We start from the raw sequence: 10,622 nt of genomic DNA, 5'->3' as shown, positions 1-10,622 counted from the left end.
CTCCAACAAAGCCACCCCTCCTAATAGTGCCATTCCCTATGAGATTATGGGGACCACTTACATTCGAACTACTATGCCTATATTCATTATGTTGGTTCTACTCCTCTGGAGAATCCTGACTGACACACCTAGTAGTCCTGACAATATGATCCTAATCTCCGGAATGCACACAGAAAGTGGGATGTGAGAGTCACAATTCGAAGCAGAGAGATCGTTTCCCCAAAACTGCTAGGTGAGAAATGACTCCTGAAAGCTTTCTTCTGACCTGTGTCCCTCCCTCCAAAGAAGCAATAAAAGAAAGGGGGAAAAGGAGCACTGAGCAGAAGCTTTTTAATGCATGGATAAATACTCAGGGGTGGTACACAGGAGGGAAGTCTCCCAGAGCAGCCTGAAGAAGCTTATGTAGGTCACTTATACAATGAAGAAAGAGTATGACATGGTTGTGCACAGCATCACAACCTTGCGTGTGTGTGGCTTCTAGGTCTACAAGGCTTGCATGTTCACAGAATAGTGAGCCTCCCATGTACATCCCATGTGTGGGCAGCCTTCCTTCTTCCTGTCAATCAGATTTCATTGAGTCACTGGAGGAAGTGCTTCTCCCTCCCTAGGTGGGTGGGGCAGTGGCTACATGCTCCTCTGTGATCATCTGTCTGGAGGCCATCACTATTTGTCTTGAGCGAAGTGACGTTTTGTATATTGGTACAATCCGTGTACATTGGCTATGACGGGAGCAGAGCCTCTAGAAGCAGAAGTGTCTTCAGCAGAAACAGCTATGGTTTCAGTGGTGTTCACAGCTGGATTGGAAATTCCTTGGGACATCTGGAAATTATTCAGAGCAACTAAACTCCCATGATGACAATGTGGCTGGTTTCCACAGAAGCGGCGGGCTGATTGATTGCTCCCTGTGCAAGGCAATCAGGCCCAGGGAAGGAAGGGTTTGACAGTTGTCTGTCAAATGCTGCACAGTCACAAGAGCTAAGCTCTGACAGCTTCCATCACTTAAGAAGGAAAGCTTGAAAAGGAGCTTACAACAGAAGCTTATTCCAGAATTAACACTGTCTACAGATCTTACCAACACTCAGCCCCTAGCTACGCTTAAGGACCCATGGGGCCTAGTTAAATGTCTCAGTGTCAAAGCATCAGAAGTACACAGTTACAAAAGGACATGATTTCTGTGTGGTGGTGGCGCACACCTTTAATCCCAGCACTCAGGAGACAGAGGCAGGTGGAGCTCTGTGAGTTCAAAACCAACCTGGTCTACAGAGCAAGTTCCAGGACAACCAGGGCTATGCAAAGAAAACTTGTTTTAAAAAAAAAAAACAACAAATGAACAAACAAAATAAAACTACCAACAATAAATACAAAACAACAACAACAACAACAACAACAACCCCAAACAAACCAGGATATGCTACTTTTTCACGGTTTTTGCACTAGTAGAGGGACTTTTTGAATTCGTTGACACTTTCTATTTTCTGCTGTTACTTTGGGGAGATCTCTACTGCCCTCCCATGCTTCTCCGCAGGCCTCTCCAGCTGAACTTGGAACTGTGCAGGCAGTTCTCAAGCTTTGCCCTGCAAAGCTCTGGTCCTGCTGCTGCAATGCAAACCCCGAAAATAGAACCGGCAAAAAGAAAAGAGCCCTCCCTGTGGCTTCTCATTCTTTTTGTGATAAAAGTATCATCTGCAGGAAGGCCTGCCAGCTCGGCCTACCCTTCCCCTTCTCATCAGTTGATCATTCATTATTGGGCTAAACTCCCTGAGCCTGGCAGGATGGTCAGTTGCTTGCTCACCTCGACTGACAAACCACCAGGAGAAACCCAGGCCTGCATTTGTTGGACAAATTACCTTGTTGTTCAAATAATGTGTGTGTGTGTGTGTGTGTGTCATTTTTGGATGAATGCTTAGTGTTACCTGCTGTATGTCCATCTCTGTTTTAAGCGTTACAGTTACAGCATTTAACAATAGAAAACCCACTACAAAATAAAATCTCTGTCTTCACAGAACCTATATGTTTGTGGAGAATGTCCAAGTGATACTATTCACAAGCACACATGCCATTTAGGTGCCACACTTACAGGGACGGGTGACATGGCAGTGAGGAAGGAGGTGACATTTGTAGCTTTACGCTGGGTCACTCAGAAGGTGGAGTGTGCGCAGTATTCTTGAGGAGGGAGAAGGAGGTGCTCATGGGAAGTGTGTGAGATGAGTCTGGTGTGGGGGAGTGGCTCAGCATGTCCTGGAGTTCAGCAAGCTGTCCTTAGGACTTGAGCTCTGCTCTGGAAGAGAAGGAACACCGCTAGAGGGCTGTAGGGAATATCACTTACACTTGGAAAAGACACGGTCTGGCATCGTCTGCCGACATGGAAAGAAGTTGCATAAGTTTTGGCAGCATTTCGGGTTGGGAAGGAATAAGGAAGTCCAGAGACTCAAAGTCCTCCAGGTATGAGAGGGAAGAGATGTAAGAGTGATCTCTACCAGATTTATTCTGAAGATGGAACCAACTGCAAAATTATTTTTGCTACTGACTGGGTGTAAGATATGAAAATGAGAAGCTGAGATGATTTCATTGCTTTTGTTAGAGCAAATGAAAACATGGAGCTGTTATTGTTTGAGGCAGGGAAGTCTGAGAGGAACAGGGTTTAGAAGGAAAGGATTTAGAAGGAAAGGATATATATGAGCCATCTACGTGAAGACTGAAAAGGCAGACTGTTGAGTCTGAAGTTCAGGAATGAGTTCTGGACTGGAGACAAAGACTTGGAAGTTGTCAACAAACAGAGGTAATGAATATATATATATACATATATATGTATATAATACATATATATGTATATATATATCAAAAGTAAGGCCCTGGGTCTGAGGCCCAGAGTTCTCTGCTGGCAAAGGGTGTGGGCCTTAGAAGGAGCTGAGAAAGACTGAACTGGAAGTGGGACCTGGTGACTCGAGGCTGAATGAGGTAGGAGGATCACAAGTTCAAGGTCTGCCTGGACGTCTTGTCAGGACCATTTCAAAATAATAGGCAAAGGGCTTGAGAAATGGTTCAATAGTTAGGAGAATGTCCTGTTCTTCCAGGAGACCAGAGTTTGATTCCCAGCCCCCATGTCAGGTAGCTTACAAATGCCTGTAACTCTGGCTCCAGGTCCACAGGGTCTAGCTCCACACACATACACACATTACTTAAAATGAAAGAAAATCTTCAAAATAGCAGTTAAAAGAGAGGGCTAGGGATATAATGCAATAGTAAGACATTTGTGAAGAAGGAAGACATGTGTTCAATACCCAGTGAGAGAAAGAGGGAGAGGAGCAGGTAAAAGAGGAGGAGGGAGAGGAGCCGGTAAGCTGGTCTATAGGAAGCCGGATGCCTTTCAGCTGCTTTGCTATGCTGCTGTGTTTGTTAACTAAGATGGAAACTGAATGTTGACCTTATACTTAGCATGTGGAGGTCATTTTGGGATTTGATGATATCACCAGTAGGGAGCTACTAAATTCTGTCAAGCACCAGTTTTGGTTCTGTGTCTCTCAAGTGTGGGGTCACACAGTAAGCTCTGTGAGCAGCTCTGTGGTAACCCACTAAAGTTTGAGATAGGGAATATCCCTACCTACCCGTTTTATTACTAAAGACTGGGGAGTGGAGAGGGGGCTTGTAACACAACTTTCTTTCAGAATATCCTCCACAAATCCTATTTAAGAGTCTCCCTTGTATTAAAAGTTTCCTGAGAGCTGGATGTGGTGGCTCATGCCTTTATTCCAGCACTTGGGAGGCATAGGAATGTGGATCTCTGAGTTTGATACCAGCTTTGTCTACATAGAGAGTTCCAGGATAGCCAATTCTACATATTAAGGCTCTGTCTCAAAACAAACAAACAAACAAACAAACCAACTAACAAACAAACCGACTGAAAAGACCCTCGTTTTCAAGGGTGGCGATTTCCCCCTTAACTCGATGACCCAAACCAACAGATGCAATTAGCATGAGGTTATTTTATTAATTTCACAGGCGTCTGTGGGTGAATCAGCAGGTCTCGCCAACTGATCACACCGATCCAACTCTTTATTCAGCTTTTATAGGTTTACAGGTTACATGGGGAGGGGGGCTTAGTAACAGTAATTCTATTGGTAGGGGCTTGGGTCATCTTGGGGACAGTCCCATTTGTCTGTTCCCAGGTTTTCTCACAAGGTATACTTCATCAATTTGACAGCTGTGATAAGGAGGTCTGAGATCTTAGTCCGGTCAGCTAGTCTCTTGACCAGATGTATCCCATAAAATACCCTGCTCTGGTGCCAGTTGTCCATAACGGAGACAGTATCTGACCCAAAGGTCACCTTATCTCTGTCTCCTAAAGGTTAGCTCAGTTCACCTCTGTCGTTTATCAGGACTGGCCAGGACACCATTCTAAATTTATAGGGGGGCATTCTGGTCTTGTAAATGAAACAGCCAGTCGTAAAATGACCTAAGCTTCCCAAACATCTGAGAAAACAGCTCCCTGTGAGTGAATGATCCTTGATCTGCTGGAAAAGCTGCTGATGGTCTGTTCTCATTCTCCCAGACTTGCAACTATATATATATATATTCCTCATTTTTGGAATCCATATTTATTTCTTGGACTCTTCATTTCTCCCTTTTTTTTTTTTTTTTTTGGGGAATAGATTTTTAAACCCATTGTTCTTTTTCCCTGGTAGGGTTAGTTGCTGGGCCAGAACCATAGTCTATATTACAGATAATCTGTCTTTCATGAACTGAACTAGCCTATTAAGGATACAAGGTCCAAAGGTCAGAATCAAGAGCAAAATTATAAGGGGTCCCATAATTGTGGAGATTAAAGTGGTCAACCAAGGAGATCTATAAAACCATCCTTCAAACCAGCCCTGTTGTGTTTTATATTCTCTGCGTCTCTGTTTGAGACACTCCCTAAGCTTAGCCATGGAATCCCGGATGACTCCAGAATGGTCTGCATAGAAACAACATTTTTCCTTAAGGGCCACACATAAGCCCCCTTCTTTAAGGAACAGCAGATCTAGTCCCCTCCTGTTTTGTAGAACCACTTCAGACAGGTAAGTAAGAGAGTTTTCTAACAGGGAGATGGAGTTTTTAAGGGCCTGCAGATCTGCACTAACGATGTCCTGAAGGTAGGCCAGCTTGTTGCCTTGTACCAGTGCAGCAGCCCCTGTTCCTATTCCTGCAGCAACCCCTCCTACCCCCAGCAGCATAGCCAAGGTCAACGTAATGGGTTCCCTTTTGGAGCAGGAACTGCCTTCATAAAAGTCCATAACAGTCTCTGGGGCATGATAGATAATGTGGGGCAGTATCTGTGCCAGTATACAATAGTCTGCAATTTGGTCAAAGACCTGGGTTGACACACACGGAGTTAGGCCCGAATTACAAGCCCACAATGTCCCTGGAGGGGGGAGCAGGTAATAGTTTTCCTTGGGGAATGTCAGTGTGTGGTTATAAAAAGGCTGATAGGCTTGGGGCACACTTCCTAAGCATGTTCCTTGTCCTTCTATTTGAGGGAGGGTTAACTTGTGTATGTTCTGATGCTTGCAGACCTCTGGGATGCTGTTAGCATAAGTTATATTTCCAATTATGGCTATTTCTTCATAATAAGGGGGACTAGGGGCCAGGCAGAGCCAGCAGGCTTGTGTTAACTCCAGCTGAGTGAAGTTAATGGCCGAGTATGCTCCCTCTATCAGATCGTACAATCTCTCCCCAGCATTAGGAGGCGAGGTGGTCCCTTTATCCTTGGGGAGTAAAAGAAATGTTAAGGGGTAAACAGTATCCCAAGGTGCAGGACTATTCACCTGTTCCTTGCCTGCAGTTCCCTGTTTTTAGTATTTTCTCAAGGGGGGGAGGCTTTTTTTATCCACGGCGGACTATAATCTTATCCCAGGAGGAGGATGGGTTCCCATACGCATCACCTGTGGTTTCGCATCCCCAGGCAGCACAAAAATATTCCCCAGGGCCTCCACATCGGTGGGCAGTAGCCTGATTTCTCCCATCCCAGGGGCAGACATAAAAATCAAGTGGAGCAAGAAGAAGTCGCCTAATAAGATTGGAACAGCCTTCTATCCCATCGCCTCCTGAGGTTGTTCCATATTAAGTGTTAGCTGATCATATTTAAAAACAGCTATGCCCCATGTCTCAAGCGCCGCGGCCAGCTGGCAAAAATCAGGGCTAAGACTAGGCCACCAGGCCCCTGGAGGGTGAAGGCCAGTGACAGACCAGACCATGTCCCCCAATTGGGAGAACACTTGCCAAGTAAGTTTTTTTGGTATGTGAGGGCTCCCCGAGACCCTGGCATCTAGGGCAAGGAGGGCCAGGGTTGTGATCAATATTAAGCCCTGACAAGTCTTATCTTTAGCGGGTTTTGGGTGCACTGGAGCTTTCATAGTGATCCTGGATCCGGATTGTCGATGAGGTGCTTTGACGTGCGATGCGTGGATCCAGGCAGCAATTCCGTCCACCTTCAGAGCAGTTGGGGTGGTCAGGAGTACAGTGCATGGACCTTTTCACCGTGGTTTCAAAGTTTTTGTCTGATGTCTCTGGACCCAAACGCTGTCGCCTATCTTGAAGGGGTGAGGGGTGACAGGAACCCGATCTGAGTCCTGGTGGGCAGCTGTCGGGGGCTTTTAGATTTCTTGCTGCACCAACTGGAGGGTCTGTAGGGTAGGGGAGGTGGCATAATCAGCAATATCAGAATCAAAGAAAGTTATGGCTGGAGGAGGACCTCCGTACAGGATCTCAAAAGGGGTTAATCCATGTAGTCCTGGGTGTTTTGAACCCAGAACAGGACAGGGGGAGGGAGGTCTGTCCAGTCATTTTTTGCCGGTCTCCAGGGCCAATTATGTTAATTTGTAAAAAAATATTTTTAGAATTTTATTTATTCTATCTATCTGACCTGAGCTTTGGAGTTGGTAAGCACTATTTCCAATTGATCCCCAATGACTTACCTGGGCAATAGAGGCAGGTCTATTATTGTACATGATTACCTTGGGCATCCCAAACCTCGGGGAGATTTTTATGATCTTCTTAGCCATTACATTGGCGGTCTCAGTCCTGGTCAATGTATGATGGCTATCTTCTTTCTCTGCCATCATAGAACTTATACCAAAGTCATAAGTTCAGCTTTCTGGGCCGACCGACATCCCTTCAGGGAGGCTATTGGCCCAGATCATTTGCTTCCTGTCCGCCACTGCTGCCTCCGCCTTCTGCTTACCTTCAGTTTTGTATACCTGCTCGGCTAGGACTCCCAGCCTTGTGTCCCAGGAGAGCTTCGCCATCATTTCCGGCTCTGCCTGGCACAGCTCAGCCTGCCGCTCTGCCAGCCACCTGTCCTTTCTATAGATGCTGGTAGGATCCATAGTCCATCGACGTGAGCAGGGCACAGGAGCAGCAGCCCGGTGAAGGAAGGCACCTGTAGTAGCATTGTGAGCGCTCTATCACAGTCTGACATGGGTGAGGGGAGCGAGACTGCAGGGTGAGCAGCCAGGGCTCATGCCGGCTTCAGGGCAAGTGTGGCACCAAGGCAGTTGCTAGGTGAGGATTTCTCCGATGGTGATGGCAGGGGGAGGTGGTCATCCTAGGTGAGGAGGGCGTGGCAGAAGCAGACAAGCAGTCTCCTGCAAAACTGAGAACAGCAGGGAAAGCAGAACTCCCTTGTTTGGTCAACAAAAGGCTTTGATCATATATTCAGGGGTGACCAGGGAGGAAAGAGTCATTTATTTGTCCTTTTTTAAATTTATAGTTCGTAAGATGTCCAGTTTGTTCGATGGTTGTTTTAACCATTTTTTTAAAGAGTACTCAGTTCTTGTGTCCCTTAGAAGATCTATAGAGGTATCTGATGTCCTTTTCTTTTTATAAGCACATTGGCCTCTGTCCAAGGGGTGCCTCTGTCCGTCTTTATTTGTCTTTAATCTTCTGTTGCCCAGTCTCCCTATCTGTCTGAGTCCTGCCATTTTTTTTTTACTTTCTCTGTCTCTAGTTTAATATTTTCTCTGTCTCCCCAAATTTTGTAAGGTATCTATATCTGATACTAACTGTCCTATGAAGGCCATGGCTACCGCTGTCTGTTGACCTTCAGAGGTTGGGTAAAATGTCTGTAAACTTTTATTAATCATTTAAGGAACACAGATTTTTAACTGGACCCTGGAGAACCTCTCTTACCTTGGCCAAATTAGTGGGGTGCCTTGCAGCCCCTCCTCTTTTGTCATGAGCCCGGCTGTTATGACTGTCAGTTTTTCCCTTTAAGAATTAATTAGACATCATCATGTAGAAGAAGAAAATAGATCCATATTTACCTCTATGCACAAAGCTGAAATCCAAACGAATCAAAGACCTTAACATAAACCCAACAATATTGAACCTCATAGAAGAAAAAGATTTTAAATACAATTTTAAGCACAGCCTCAGTGGCATAGACATTGAGAAAAACAATCAATAAATGAGATCTCCGGAACTAAGAAGCTTTTTGGTATAGCAAAGGGTATAATTAACAGAACATAATATCAGCCTGTAGAACAAGAAGGTATCTTTATCAATATTTTAAAATCATATAAGGAACTTAGAAGCTTAATCCTCATAAAAACAAATATTCTAATAAAATTATGTTACAGACCAAGACAGTAAACTCTCAACAAATGAACTTAAAATAATTAAAAGGTATTTAAAATTTGCTTGAATATAATATCCTTAATTATTGGGGAAATGCAAATCAAACAACTTTGAGATTTTATCTTATCCTTATAAAAATGACCAAGATTAAAAATATTGTTTGACAATTTTCATTTAAGAGAATGTGGGATAAAAATCCTCCATTGCTGGTAAAAATGTAAACTGATACAGCTACTTTGAACATTAGTACATAATGATATATACTTTGAACATTAGTATGGCGAATTTTCAGAATTAGGTAACATATTACCTTAAAAACGTAGCAATATCCCTTTTGAGCCTATTTTACATAGCAAACTTATTTCATCATAGACAGAACCTAAAAACAACCCAAATTGTACATCCTTTATATCAATAATAAATGAGAAACATCATGTTTTTAAATAGCCATAAACATAAAGAATCAAAAGAATCATTTTAACTCAATTTTATCATTTAGCAACATCATCATTGTGGCTGTAGGGGGGTGAGAAGCTCTAGTTGATCTTTGCCATGTGGGGCAACTCAGAACCCCCATCTTATCACAAGCATTGCAAGCAGTCAAGTGCCAAACTCAGATCTAAACATAGGCTGACTTAGAAGCTCAGCTAGGCTGTTTACATGGCCCTGGCTCCGGCCAGGGCTTTTACAGCAATAGTTCTTAAAGACAGTGTAGTTCTGTATCCATCTAAACAGAGCTGGGAATTTATTTTTCTCTGGACACACTGCGTAGTAAGAGCTATAGAAACCAATAATCTGTAGTTTTTTTTTTTTATAAGCACTTTTTTTTAAGTGACTCAGCTTAACTTTTTAAATTTTTAAACCAGAAGCTTTATCCTGGACATAACACATTATGACTGGAACAAAGCATCCCTAGAAGAAAGATGCTATCAGGGCTGGGAGGCCCTTCTGATGTTGGCTTGCCCTACTACCTGTTCCTGAATCCACATTCGCCTTAGGGTTACTTTTACTTGCAATCTCTCATCTGCTGTCATACCCAGTCCTGGCTGTCAAAATGAAGAGGTCCAGGCTCTTTAGGGGACTTTTGCTTTCTAATAGGGTATCTGACTCCAGAGAAACAACCTACTTCTGGTTCCCAGGCATACTGGGTCTTGTGGGGAGGAATTAGCACCAGCTTGGATCTTGCTGGCACGTGTGTCTCCACAGGAGTCCTTAGTTCCATGACCCTGGCGCTAGCACCAGCTATCTCCCCCAGGCAAGGGCCATAAATCCTTGGCACAAGGCTTTATATGGCATTTGCTGAAGGGAGGCTGCCATTCATTCCCTAGCACCTTAGTTTCCAGGGTGAGCAAGCCTTATCTTTGGAAAGGAGACCCCACAGGGAACCCCACTGGGGATCCTTCCAGGACCTGGCTCCAGCCTCAGCCATCCACAGTGAGCTCCTAGATGTACTGTCATAAGCTTCCCATAACCCTACTTCAGTACCCCCAGCATTCTAGCTAGCACATTCCCATAGACCCCCAAAAAGAGACTGGGGAGGGAATGGTCAATGACTGACTTGGCTGGTGTCTACATACTACAGTAAGTCCAAGCCCACACAATAGGCTCGGAGGAAAGCTAGTAAACCATGAGAGGCCCCATGAGGAATCCATTCTAGGGAACTTGTCAGGTCAGGATTGGTCGGCCACCTGGAAGCCTCAACTCAGTTCCTCGGGGATATCACATTGTTCACCACGGAGGCATCTCTTGAGTCCTCACACTAGGCCCAAGGATTGGGGAGCATCAGGCCTGGCTGAGGTGGCGCTGAGAAATGCTAGCTTTTTCACATAGGCAGTGGGCAGAAGTAGAAGAGGAAGTCCCTTGAAGACATACCTGTCAGTAGGAGCTGGGAAGACCTTGGTATTGACTATAGGGGGAGGGAGCATTCTGGATTATCTAAGGCAGCCCTCCTTCCCCCAGTCCTCCTGCACGGTGTTGGTGGACTCCAGGTCAGAATGGAGACATGTTGGAGC

At 44.8% G+C, this 10,622-nt stretch overlaps 1 pseudogene; it reads right to left on the bottom strand.

Moving 5' to 3' along the window:
* Positions 1-349: 349 nt before the first annotated feature.
* On the bottom strand, positions 350-9,832 carry LOC121677358 (annotated as a pseudogene).
* Between the last annotated feature and the right edge of the window lie 790 nt (positions 9,833-10,622).

The sequence above is a fragment of the Arvicola amphibius genome, chromosome 11 (genome assembly GCF_903992535.2).
Source record: "Arvicola amphibius chromosome 11, mArvAmp1.2, whole genome shotgun sequence".
NCBI lineage: Eukaryota > Metazoa > Chordata > Mammalia > Rodentia > Cricetidae > Arvicola > Arvicola amphibius.
Note: the sequence above shows the minus strand (reverse complement) of the source record. Positions and strands in the feature narration are given on the sequence as shown.